This window comes from Cryptomeria japonica, chromosome 6 (genome assembly GCF_030272615.1).
Source record: "Cryptomeria japonica chromosome 6, Sugi_1.0, whole genome shotgun sequence".
Taxonomy (NCBI): domain Eukaryota; kingdom Viridiplantae; phylum Streptophyta; class Pinopsida; order Cupressales; family Cupressaceae; genus Cryptomeria; species Cryptomeria japonica.
The window spans coordinates 331,022,295-331,036,551 of record NC_081410.1 but is presented as its reverse complement, the minus strand read 5'-3'; positions in this window follow the sequence as shown (position 1 = coordinate 331,036,551).

Below are 14,257 nucleotides of genomic sequence, written 5' to 3'. Positions count from 1 at the left end.
AGGGGGGTGAATCAGTGTTATACTAGAATAGTAAATTTTAGCCTTATTAAAACATGGATACACCAACCAGTATACCAGTACATATATAATTGAAAGAATTAAAGCAACTAATAAGCCAATCACATAAATTAGAAACATAACACAAATATTTATATGTGGAAAACCTCAAAGAGGAAAAACCATGATGGGATTTGTGACCCACAATATCAATCCACTGGCCATATGAAGAGATATTAAAAAATATGAGGGGCTTGAACTTGCAGGAAGGTTTACAGCCTAGAGCACACTGCTCAATCACAATAGGAGCCTCACTGACTACATAAAATTCCAAGCTACAATATAGAGAAGTGAGAACTGCTAAGATAACATCTTCTATGTCAGAATACAGTTCCGGTTTAAGCTCTATTTATTTTGGTCTGAATCTCTAAACCCTTTACTAGAATAACCCTTACAATAATTTCTTCACATACATGATCTCTCTCATATATTTTTCATCACATTGCATTCACATATCCATGATCACCTATCATATTTCCCTTGTACATCTATATCAAAATGATCTATGAAAACTGACCTATATACCCTATACAAAATTTATGCCTTATGTCGGCTTACAAAGATATATACAATATCAAGTTACATGTCGGCTAGATAGCATAAATATATAAACATTAAAATCAATTGCCGATGTCGGGTCCAAGATATGTTGGCTTGCATTGTCGATGACCAAAGAAATTCTTCTGTCCTGTCGGTGTCGGTGTTGGTGTTGGTGTAGTATCTATGAAGTGCCTGCCGGTACACCATAGAACCAAAACATGAATCTGGAACACAATGCCATGTTTCCATCAATGAAAACATAGTGAAACCAACCAATTGAGTGTCAATTGCCAACAATCTCCCCCTTTGGCATTGATGGCAACACTCATGTGAAAAATGGTCAAGGGTTCATCTGTCGGTTTCATCTGAGATGAATATGAAAAACTCCAAAACTCCATAACTCCCCCTAATTTATACAAATATTTTTATTCTTTTTTACATCTATACTACTCCCGCTTTGACATCAATTCCATAAAAATAATTCAAAAAGGGATTTCTAAGAATAAGAACTGTACGATGAATATCCCCAAAAATGTCTTATCAGAGCTTTACCAACTTCAAAATTTTTGAATAAGCCTTCTCTAGTAACTCCACATAAGTATCCCAACTAGTTTTGAATGTGTCGGAAATAGATACAAGTCCACTCAATAAATGTACAAAAGCCTCTTTTTCATTTACCTCTATCAGTGTGGGCTTTCCCACCATATCCATGCATTCTTTCTTGTGTACACAGAGTGAATCCAACTAGGGACTCACCAAGTCTCTCAGACTTCTGTCTCTTCTAATTATTTTGTCTCTCTCCTTCTCAAGAACTGAAATTTGGTTCTCTAAGATCAAAATTTGACCATCAATTGATGTAGTTAATGAAATCAATCTATCAAAAGAGTTAGCTATACTTACAATTTTCTCCTGAATCTCCTTTATCATTTTATCCATATTAGCTGTAAGTATTTCATTGTTACAACATACCCTATATATATTTGTACATTGTTTCAAAGAGTTTTCTATTAGGATCACCTTCTCCTTAATCTTTTTCTTCTCAGTTTCAATTACCTAATCAAATGTAGCTCTTTTAGCTTGATTAAATCTTTCTAGTGCTTGCCAGTTTGAGATTTGTTGTAAGGATTGAAAGTCCTTTGAAATATGCTCAGCGATAACCTTAAGCTTGCCTGATGGGCTCGCTTCATTTTCAATCTTACACTTTGGGACTAGTTTGTGTAGAATAATGATTAATTGATCTATAATCCCTTTATCTGTGGATCCCTCTTTCATTAGTTTTTGTGCTACCATTATCATCAATTCAATGAGACTCATCTCTGTGATGTTTTTTATTTTCTACCTGAGAAGTGTCAATTGACAATAATGATGGACCAACAATCGGATCCCTGTCGGATTCCCCTATTTTCTCCTCTGAAGTTTTATCCTTTATAAACTTCTCACTTGCACCACTGGCTTTGCCACTTGGTGCAGTCTATGTAACTATTGGTTCCTTTGTACGAACAATAACTTCAACCTATACATTTGTATCCGAAAGACAATTGTCCTGAATATTAACATCCTATACAATATTAGTTGGTTCACTCTCTGCATTAACTAATATCTCAGTATTTGTTTGTACATTTGTATTTACCAGGGGATCAATTTCCACTATTTTAATATTTTTCAAAACTGAGGGTGAAGTACCCATAATCCCCTTTCCTTTTCCTTCAATCAAGGTATCTACAATGTTTGTCTTGGTTTCTGATGAAGTAAAGAATCCTCTTTTTTCTCCAAGAAATTTAACCCATGCTATTTGAGTCTCCTTTATTATTTCATTTACTATTCCTAACAACAGACTAGTTATCCTATGTTTACTATTGAAAACTTTTATGTCTCCCACCTCAAGTGTCTTTTTAATTTCATCTGGAGCTATAGTAACACAGATAGATAATAGCTCTTGAATTTTAAAGTGTTTATCCTCTTGCATAGCTGACGATCTTCTAGCATCTAACATGTTATACAACTCAGTTGGTATTTGATTTTCTATCTCTATTAAGGCTTTCTTATAAATATCCAAGTATAATAAGATTGCTTCCTCTACCTCTCTTTGTTCATCATCCTCTAATTTTTCATAATAAAATTGAACATTCTTCAACATGCCATCTTTAGTAATTTCATCTACTAATTATGCACAATTTTTAGGTGGTATGATAGTCACATTACCAGATTCAATTCCTAAGTTGATGTCACTCTTATTATTCCTCTTGGTAGTACTAGATGCAACTGCAACTGTAGCTTTAGTTGTTTGCTTATGTACTAGTAGCTTGATTTTAACCTTCCTAACCGGTTGCTTCTTATCTTTTGCCTTTGTCTCCTCTGGTTTCTTCCTAACAACCCTCTTAAATGCCAATGGTGTATCATCCTCTGATTCTGATTCTATAGTAACAGGCTCAATATAAACTTCAAGATCCTTCATTTTTATCCCTTTCTCCAGGACAACATCAATTAGTGCTTTGATGTCCTTTGAGACCTTCTGCACAAATCCGCTTACTTTTCCTTCCTATTTCTCTCTTTTCTTTCAATTGAACTCTATTTCAACCTCTTGAGTTTTCTGTTGTGGAGTAATACAGGGCTTCTCTACCTCATCAATTGGTGCATCAATCATCATTTTTGCATAGGCATCAAGAATCTGTGAATCCACCTCATAGCCCATTTCCTTAATCTAGATCTTTCAGGGCTTAACTTCTTACATGAGAGTCGCATCCTTCTTTACCATAAAGCATATGTCGGTAGAATATTTTTCTATAAGATGCCCAGGTACCCTTACCCTAGACCTCATAGATTTTTTGAATGCCTTAAAATACCCCCATACCTTATCATCTCTTTGGCTTCCTAAAGTAGCAATTGACTATTTCAATTGTCTCCCTACCAGGATGTCAAAGGCCCATTGCCTCTTACCAGAACTGGGTGTATCATTTATGAAATATAACATCAGGTAAACTAACAAGTTTCCATACTAGAATTTACCCTTCTTTTCACCCTTAATCTTCCCTAGATTTGTTAACATATCATCAAGCATCCAACCACATAGATCTAATTTCACATTCTCTCTCATCATTTTGTATGCAACCAAAATGCATGAATTGGAAACAAAATTCAGTCGGTTTGACTGAGTTACCTTATACTCGATGATCATGCTACCAAATTTGATGTTTGTGTCAGTGATAGTGCTCACTTTCATGAATCTTTTGTCAGATGTTGTGCCAGTGATCTTCCTCATGAAATCATTTGAAACCTTCTTGTTTGGATGTTTCCCAATCGATGACAAACTAGTGATTTCTCGGATGGCTTCCTTGGTGATTTTGTAAGGTCTGTTCAGCCATATAAATTACCCATGTACTCTGCTCAAGACATATCTGATTATCTCATCCTCCAACTTTGGAATATCCAGAATGTTTGTAAACCCTAGTTCTTCAATATGTTTGTATGTCGGTTTGATCTTTCCAGATTCTCCCATCAGCTCACTCATATACATGCCCTTAATTTATGAAGTTCCCAAGTCCTTGATATGATAGTGAATATATGCCCTAACATCCTCTACATAGACAACTCCCTCTGGAATATGATAAAATGCTCCAACCGAATCTTCCAAGGTAGCCACATGTGGATACCACTTGCAAATTGACCTGGGGTGGTCCTTGACCTCTACTACAGTTGGGTTTGCAATAAAAATAAGAATAGATGATGATCCCACTTCCATGTTTAAGATAAATACCTTTTGATCGCTCTCGGTGAAAACCTCCAACAAATTTTTCAGACACTAGTGAGATCACTCAAGAAATCTGATTGCTTATAAATTGCCTTTGATCCCACTTAGTCACTCTGGATCATTCTGAAATTGCTTTGAATGCAAAGTGATTAACAATGAAGTGTATTCAACCTTTTAACCTTTGAGAAAAACCCTAATCTTCCATTGACATAAATGACTACCGGTGAAAGATGCTGGATCTTGCTCAAAACATATTCGTGCCTGATAATCCTCTCCAATATCTAGAACATTTTCTAGAACCTCTTCCCGGGGCATATGCAACATCTTCATGAATTTTGTCTACCCCTAAGGCATCTTCCTTATTTACCAAATGAGCTCCCTACTAGTGCAAGAGCAACCTCTTCTGCCAGATAAGTAACCGGGACATTCCCATATGATGATTGTTCCTCAGTCTTCCTAACCCATCTTTGAGTATGATCTTGTTGGATTTCACTAACCTTCTCTTTTCCTTTCTCCTTTGATCCTCCATTACTGACCACTGGATTTCTATTTTTACAAAACTTAGCAATATGTCCAATCTCATTACATGCATAACATGTAATATTGTTCCTTTGAATTGCTTTGCTAAAATTGGTGAAATTGCTTGACCTGCATTGATTAGCCATATGTCCAAATTTTCCACAAGCATAAAATTTTACATTCATTCTGCAATCTTTTGTCTTATGATCAAACTTATTGCATTTAGAACATTTACCGGGAGTAGAATCAGGGTTTTGATTTGCTCTGTTTCTACATTGCCTAGCCATGTGACCAAATCTATTGCAAACAAAACATCTATCATTGAATTTATAGGCATTAAATTGTCTTACCGGTGCCTTATGGTTTTGATCTTCATTAGCAATACCAGAACCCTGTCCTTACTCAAATCCAAGTCCACTGGAATCTCCAATCTACCTTTGTCTTTTCAATAACTCATCAAGCTGTGCTGAGATGATCTTGAATTTTTATTCATACTCACTTGCATTAGTTAAATTTTCTCTCAGTATTATCATTTGTCTCTCAATCTCTTGTTCATTACTCTGGGATTGTACCAAATTAGTTCTCAACATATCATTTTCATGAACCAACCTACCACATTCTTCAAATTTGTTCTTTATGGATACAACAAATTTTTTTTTCTTCTCTCTATTCTCAATCTCCTTAGACATCCTCATAGTTATAACTTGCATTTCATTCTTCATAATCATGTTCTCCTAACTCAATTTCTGACATTGTTCCTTAAGTGCATCTTTCTCTTCATCATCCTGATTTTGCAAAAGTTCCTTCCTCCTAGCTTGAACAGATGATAGCCTCTTTTGTAGGAAAAGAATGAATTCCTTAGCAGAATTCAATTCATCTTGTAGCTTTAATTTCTTCAACCTTTCAGCATCATAATCTTCAAGTGTCATCTCAAGTTGCAAAGCCATATTCATGGATTCTGATTTTAGGATCTTCCTCAAGCGTTTAAAATTCCTCTAAGGTACAAGGATCTGATACCAATTGTTGGAAACCAATAACATTGAGAAGGGGGAGTGAATCAATGTTATACTGGAATAGTAAATTTTATCCTTATTAAAACATGCATACACCAATCGGTATATCGGTACATATAGAATTGAAATAAGTAAAGCAACTAATAAGCCAATCACATAAATGAGAAACATAACACAAAAAATTATACATGGAAAACCTCAAAGAGGAAAAACCATGGTGGGATTTGTGACCCACAATATCAATCCACTGGCCATATGAAGAGATATTACAAAATATGAGGGCCTACACTTGTAGGAAGGCTTATAGCCTAGAGAACACTACTCAATCACAATAGGAGCCTCACTGACTACATAAAACTCTAGACTACAATCCGGAGAAGTGAGAACTGCTAAGATAGCATCTTCTATTCCAGAATATAGTCTTGGTTGAAGCTATGTCTATTCTGGTTTGAATCCCTAAACCCTTTACCGGAATAACCCTTACAATAATTTCCTCACATACATGGTCTCTTTGATATATTTCGCATTATATTACATTCACATATCTATGATCACCATCATATGTCCCTTGTATATCTATATCAAAATGATCTATTAGAACTGACCTATATACCCTATACAAATTTTATGTCGTATGTCAGCTTACAAAGATATATAAAATATCAAGTTACATGTCAGCCAGATAACATAAATGTATAAACATTAAAATCAATTGTCGATGCTGGGTCAAGGATATGTCAACTTGCGTTGTTGGTGACTAAATAAATTCTTTTGTCCTGCCAGTGTCAGTGTCGATGCCGATGTAGTATCTATGAAGTGCCTATCAGTACACCATAGAACCAAAAAATGAAGCTGAAACACAATGCCATGTTTTCATCAATGACAACATAGTGAAACCAACCAATTGAGTTACAATTGCCAACACAGTCTTCACAGCTCCAGAAGGTGCAAATTCTTCAAGCTCAAAAGTAGATAGTTTCCCAACCAAGGTATCTTTATTGACAAATGTATTAGCCATTGTTCTCAACTCATTAATAGTAGTAGCCTTCATTTTGTAAGCTAGTGGTAGGGCTCTCAGGACTTTAGAAACAATTTCATCTTCACTCAGAGTTCCACCACAACATTAAATTCCCATAACCATCTCATTTACCCTTTCCATGAATGTAGTAATCCTTCCATCTTCTTCCATCTTTAGGTTTTCATATCTCACCCAGTAACCATCAAGTTTAGAAATCTTCACTATAGGGTCACCTTCATTAAGAGTCTCCAACTAATCCCATTTGGCCTTTTCAAATGATTTGTCAGTTAATATCATTATTTGTTGATCAAAAAGTGCACACAAGAGGGCTTCTCTTTCTCTACAATAATTCTCAAGCTCCTTGTCCAGGTTTGCCAGAGAAGGATTGCCAGATCCCGGATTATAAAGTGTGACACCATTTTGTGTGATCTCCCAAATCTCCTTTCCAAGACATCTCAAATGAGTCTCCATTTGAATCTTTGATACTGTGTAATTTGTTCCATCAAGCCTCAAAATATCCCTCTGAAAGATAGCTCCAAAAGAACTAGATGAACTTGAACTGTTAGTTGCCATAGGATCTTCCTCAAGCAGTTAAGGTTTCTGCAGAGAGGAACAAACCTCTGATACCAATTGTTAGATAGTTCAAATAATCGAAAGACAACTAAGAAGGGGGGTGAATCAGTTGTCACAAATTACCAGAACCATTAGGACTTTAAAATTTAATACCGGAACCCAAAACATTAGTACTGGAATAAAAGTTAAACCAATTAAGCATAAACAATAATCAAAGAATAAATACCATCCACATGACATTTGTTGGGACTCATAAAAATCATGCTAAATTTGGTGACCCAATGAAGCCTTGCTTTATGGATTTCTCTTCATGGCTTTGTTTTATGGTAGGGCAAGCACATTATTGTAATTCATATTGAACTTGAACCCTTGAACCTTTTTGGTTCAAGATTCAAGGTTCAACCACTTCTCTTGCATGAGTCATGGCTTTCTAATGTTTTTAAATAAGCAAGTGAGAATGCGTGATGTCAGTTTTGAACCATTTGCAAATCGGTTCAAGGTCCAAAATGTCCCTTTCTTTTTAAAGGTCTTTGCTCGTTACTTTTTCCACTTAAGTGGAAGGGTCTGTGCGTCGTCAAGAGGTGACCCCTTTTTAAAGTCTAGGCCTGGGTGGATTCTGATAATTTTTTAATTTTTCCTAAGTCTCATGTCTTTTCCTATGTCTCTATCGAGTTTTTATAAGGATCAAACATGTTTCTTTAGATCTTGCGGTTGTCGCTCTACCGCAACATAAAAGTGCTTGATGGTTATCACCTGCGACTTGGTGACAAACCACTAGCGGTGAACTATGGTTGGTAGTTAGTGCAACCAGTTAAGGCAGACTGTTATGAAGAGGTTCATTCTAGCAGTTAGTGGAGGTCGTGCTAAGATGTCAGGATAAGGACCCTAGAGCCAATCAAGGAGCCCCACGTGGCAGACAAGTGGCATGTCATCAGACGTGAATGCCGAGTAGACCTTGGCCACAATGAAACTCTAAATGGTTTCACCAAAAGCTCATTTCCATCAACAAAGGCACATCGAAGAAATATCAACTGGTCCCGTCGATAAAATAAGGGCATCGATGAAAATGTGGTTTCGATGAGACATATGAACGACTTGTCAAAGATGAAGTTTGGCCAAAAGATTGATGCCAAACAAACCAAAGTGAAACGGTGGGTCCGGTGGCACTAACATGGCAAATGAGGCCGTTCTTAGGTGGATTAGGTGGTGAGCCAGAGGTTGACGCATGGTAGACCTGACATGCAGGTGGTGTCTAGGTAGATCTCATAAATGAATTAGGGAGTGCCACATGGTGACACGTGGTAGAAGGAAGCAAATCATCCATGGTTAATGGTCGGGCAGATTAGGGAAGATTGGACGATGATACAAAAGATCTGATGGTGGTCTCTATGCTGTGATGAAAAGATGCTTGTCGAGTTATCATCATAGCTTGGTGACTAATCACATGCAAAAAAGGAAAATGGCCTAGGCATTAAGAATCAAGCCGGTTGAGGGAAGATCTACGACCATCTCTATATAGCCATGTGAAAGTGCTTGACTGTTAATAGACATGACTTGGTGACTGATGAGGTGGAAAACAAGTGGCGGATAGGTGGTGACATCGTGGCACAAGAGAGAGCCACTCAGGAGAGGCTAATTATTGAGCAAATCACTGAAATCCAATAGCAGATCTGAGGCAGATCAATGATGGGGTGAAATTTTAGGGCTAACCATGATTGTTGTTGTACCACGGTTGTGAAGTGCCCGGAATGAATACCTTCATGATAGGTGGCGTCAAGGTGGACTCTGAGAAAATCATGAGGTGCCATGTGGTGACACACAGCTGATGAGGTGAAAGGTCTAGTGGTAACACGAGGAAGACAGGTGGCCTGTCATAAAAATGAACATCGATGAGACATTGGCTTTGATGGATCACTATAGGGACTCACCGAAGGCATCAGTTTCATCGACATAAAAGGTGTCGATGAAAATAGGGTTTTGATAAAACATGAAAGAGGCTTGCCCAAGGGGAGGTTTGGCTGAAAGACTAAGGACTAACAAACCAAAGTGAAATGGTGGGTCTAGTGGCGCTGAGGTGGTGAATGGGGTCATGCTCAGGTGGATCTGGTGGCCAGTCACAGACTGACACGTAGCATGGATGGATGAAGAGGTAAAGACCGAGCATTTTTGAGCCAATCTAATGGTTCTCGCTATACCACTATGCAAAGGTGCCCAATTGTTATCCCCTATGACATGGCGACTGATGACATGGCAGTTATGGTGGTGGTCTAGGTGGGCTCAGAGAAAACCAAGAAGTGACACATGGCGGGCCTGCCAGAGGAGAGAGTAGCCCAGGTGAATTAACAAGTGGGCATGTCAAGAGTGATTTGATGGTTGGATGGATGATCTGATGGGGGTCATCATGTCGCGATGGAAAGATGCTCGATGGCTAAGAGGCGCGGCTTGGCAACTAAGCAGTGGGACCTATAGGAAGAACAGTTCGGAGGAAGTAAAGAATAAGAAATTTCAAGGAAGATCACGGTTGTCACTATACCACAATGGAAAGACGTCCAAACTTTAAAGGTCACGACATGGCAACTAAAGGAGAGGTGCTTAGAAAGAAGACCTCCTAAAGCGTTGGCGCCAAAAATTTGAATATTCAAAAGAAATAGCGGCAGAGGTGTGCAAGATACATCTGACATTTCTTCAAGGTGAAAAAGGGTTGGTGAGAGGTATCCAGGGAGATCTGCAGAGGACATAATGGTGCACGGCTCTGTGTTTTCTTAGGTAGAACCATCAATGCTCTGGCTTGAGATAATACACTTGCATTATGAAGCTGTCAGTTGTTGTATCCGATTTTGGGTAATAGGGGCCTGTCCTTTCAGAAATTTTCCAAATGAATGCCCAATGAATTAATGAGGCACGCATCCCAGAAAGAATGTTAGATTTCTCCCTCAACTGCAATGGCATAGAAATATAACTTTTGCAATAAATGACTATTAGGGTAAGATTTTTCTTCTAGGTAGTTTGAAGCTTGTTGCATCCTGATTTTTATAAAAGGATACCAAGGCTACCTAAAAAAGGGAGGGACACAAATTTTTATAGCTAAACTCTGGCAAAATTAATACAGGCCTTTGTCTTAGCAATTTTTGAGTCAGTTATGAAGTACTTGTAAGCTTCTGATAGATGAATGAAATATACAGTCCAGAGAATTAAAATTCAGATTTTTATTGTCTCTATGTCATTTTACTAGTGTTCATTTCGTTTAAGTAATCAAGGATTGCTTATTTGAATGATTTGCTAGGCATCTAATGAAGTTGTTTTGAGTCTTTTTCTTAAGGAGAAAAATATAAATATAATTTGAACAAAGTCATTGATATCAATATTTCTAGTGTGGATTTGATGATAAAATATGATGTAGATTAGGACTATGTGTATTTTAGGCATATTCAGAGTTGATAGATCAGGAACTTGTGATTTATGTACTAGTTTCTCTTATCAGGTTGTAGTTTGTTGTAGGTGACTCTATTGCCCGGAATAAGGCACTGGTTTATCTGCTGGTTTTTGTTGCATTTTGTGATCCTCCTTTTTTTAAAAGTCAAGTCAATTTTCTATTTAGGTTAGTTGTACTAGTCAGTAAGGAAATTTTGTAGGAATTTACATTGGTTTTCTGCAAACCATTTACTATTTTTATGAGAAAATAGTCTTTAAAAGGGTTCACCTGCCCAAGATTTTATAAGCTTAAAGTGTAGGAGGTTTCCTAATTATGGAACCTCATATTGTTCTCTTCCATTGCAGCACAGAGGCAGTAGTTTTCACTTTTAAAGAGAACAAACATAAGTTTTCAAAATGGGGAACAACAAAATTGGCAACTCTATTGGGGAGAGTCAATTAAGATAAGTCTTATACTGCAGATCTTTGTCTTTATTGGATATAAGTGCTGAGATCAGGTTCCCATGGTTTCAGTATAAAAATTATTGAGCTTATCTTTCTAAAGAAAATCCTCGATCTATCTCATAGCTTCTTAGAATACTATTCAGTTCTTTTCTAAAGATCAAAAGTTTCATTCTTAAGTGTCTTGTAAGTGATTCACTGTGTTAAACTATATATTTTATTCCCAAGATATTGGGTGTTGACTTTGAAGTAAAAAAAAATAGTGTTCTTTTAGACAAAATCATAGTCACTTCACAAGATTAGCAAGATGAATAGGAGAAGGAATACTAGGTCTTATATGCAGAAAAACCCTCAAGAGAAGTTGCATGAAGGGTTGCCTGAACAAGTCAAGAAGGGCTATAGAGGAACTATTATTCCTGAGCAGTCAAATCAATCATGGAAACAAAAGAGTAATCAAATAGGTAAGTCTTCTGAGCATCCTATATACGCAAGGTCCGATGCCTCTTCTCATGACTCTAACCATGATATTATGGGTTTTCATACTGGCCTATTTGGCACTAATGATGATATCCAAACCTTTCACCAAAGATTGTCTAATACCAATGTTTCTAGGAGAGATAGGCATAGTACAAGAAATAGAGCTAATTCTATTCCCAAAACTATGGAAGTAAATATCAGCCTGATTGATATGGACCAGTTAAATGTGTCTGATTCAGAGGAAACTTTGCTGGACCAAGATGAAGTGTTTTGGGAGATTGAGGTTCTAAATCAGAGAGTACATCAACTAATTGCCATAAGAAAAAGAAGGAAAAGGAAAAGGAGAATGAAACCAAAGCCAAACTCATTTAAAGAGATAGGTAATTAAGACAGATTATAGAGCTTGAGTTGTTATCTCAAGTAGAACTTGGGACTAAAGAGCACGGTCCTATTATTAGGGAAATCCTTGATCCAAAAATTGTTTCTGCACCTAAAGTTGTAGTACAACCTACTAGGGAGGTCCACAGTGATTCCCAACTTGCTAGACCTATTATTGACGAAGGGAAGCAGAAAGTAGTGGAGAATAGATCTACGGGTCTAGTGTCAGGAAGTGCAGAAGGACCCCAGTGAATGATGTTTCATGAGATTGAGGTAGAAAAGATAAGGAAAGAAAATGAAGACTTGCAAAGGGAGTTATAAAAGGCTGAAATAGAAGCACTTAATGCTGAGTTCAGGAGAAATATACGATGCTTGAAGGATCATCCTATAACTTTTCCACCTGTAGATCATAGTAATCCTATGTCCGAACATACTTCTGCCTCTCTGTTGAACACTCAACCAATGATACAAACAAGTGCTATCCCACCCATTAATCAATATAAAAATGCTGCCCCAAATAATTCTTCTATTCCTTCAAGTATAATTGTAGCAAATCAAACCAGTCACAGATTACCCCATAATCAAAGCCATGAAAATCCTACAGTTGGCAGATCAGGCCCAAGGGTCAATACTGGAAACAACTTTATTGTAAATGAGTTTCAAAGGAGACTGATAAATGTTGAGCTATATAGGCCATTGTATTTTGATGGAATTCTCGGATATCCAAGTCATGTCCCTATTGAAATGAGGGATAAACTCTAGAAGTTTGTTGGGAACAATACTATTGGTGTTGAAGAACATTTGAAATGTTTTGGTGATATGATTAATGACTATGAAATTGCACATGACGATGTCATCATGAAGTTGTTTGTGCAATATTTGATTAAGGATGCTAGAGATTGGTACAAAGGGTTACCTATAGACAGATTAGTTCTTGGGAGGAATTCAAAAAATGCTTTCAAGAGCAATATGGAGATAAGACAAATGTGAGCTTCATGCTCAATGAATTTAACAACATCAAGAAATCTGATAATGAAACCGTCACAAATTTTAATGCAAGGTTTCAAAAGGTAATGCATAGACTTTTTCAAGTAATGAGGCTAGATGAAAATGTTGGTCTGACTACCTATTACAATGAATTTGACCCTAAAATGGCTTACATTCTCAGAGATAAGAACCCACATAGCTTGAGGGATTCTTTCAGAATTGCAATCAATGTAGAGAGTAATAGAAAAACATCAGGTAAAGTGGGAAGAAGGACTAATGGAAGATTGTGGCAGGAACAAAAACCACAACAAAATAAATCCTCTAAAGAAGAGGATGAGATAGAGAAATTAATGACTGTTGTCAAGGATCTTATTGCTAAAGTAAGTAAACCTGAGAGGCCTCACTACAATTGGCAAGACAGACCTGCTAGATTGCATGATATGCCATATAAAACTGCATGGAAAGATGGCAAACCTATGCAAGATAAATCAAAAAGCACACCAAATTAGAATACCCCTGATCCTTTGAAGGGAGAAAATGTACATAATATGGAAAATAATCCTTGGTGTATGGCATGTGATGGGCCACATTCCCCCTATCAGTGTGTTGTGGCTCAAGCTCTAAATGAATCCATGAGAAGTGAGGATGAACCTATAGTTAATATGTTTGAGTATACTGTGGAAACTGACTGTGAGTCTTCATAGAATGAAGCAAGTGAATATAATGTCTCAAGAAGCAATGCAAATTTCCAAGAGCAATTGACAATTGATTGGCATTCCACTTTGAATGCAGTCACAATAGAAGATCAAGAGATTCACCTTAGAAGGCCTAGTGAGGAGGAAGTAAAGAATCTCACTAAGGCTGCAATAGCTAAAGCTAAGCATAAATATAATCTGAGAAGCAACAAAGATGATGGAATTCAAGGTATGCCTGGTTCTCTATTTTTTAAAGAAAATTCTTCTAAGAGGTCCACTGAGAATAAAACTTCTGTCAAAGATAGTTAGGCTAAAGGTGATCAGTCACGTAGTTCAGTGAAACCTAGTATTACTGATACAATTGGATGTAAGGCAGAAA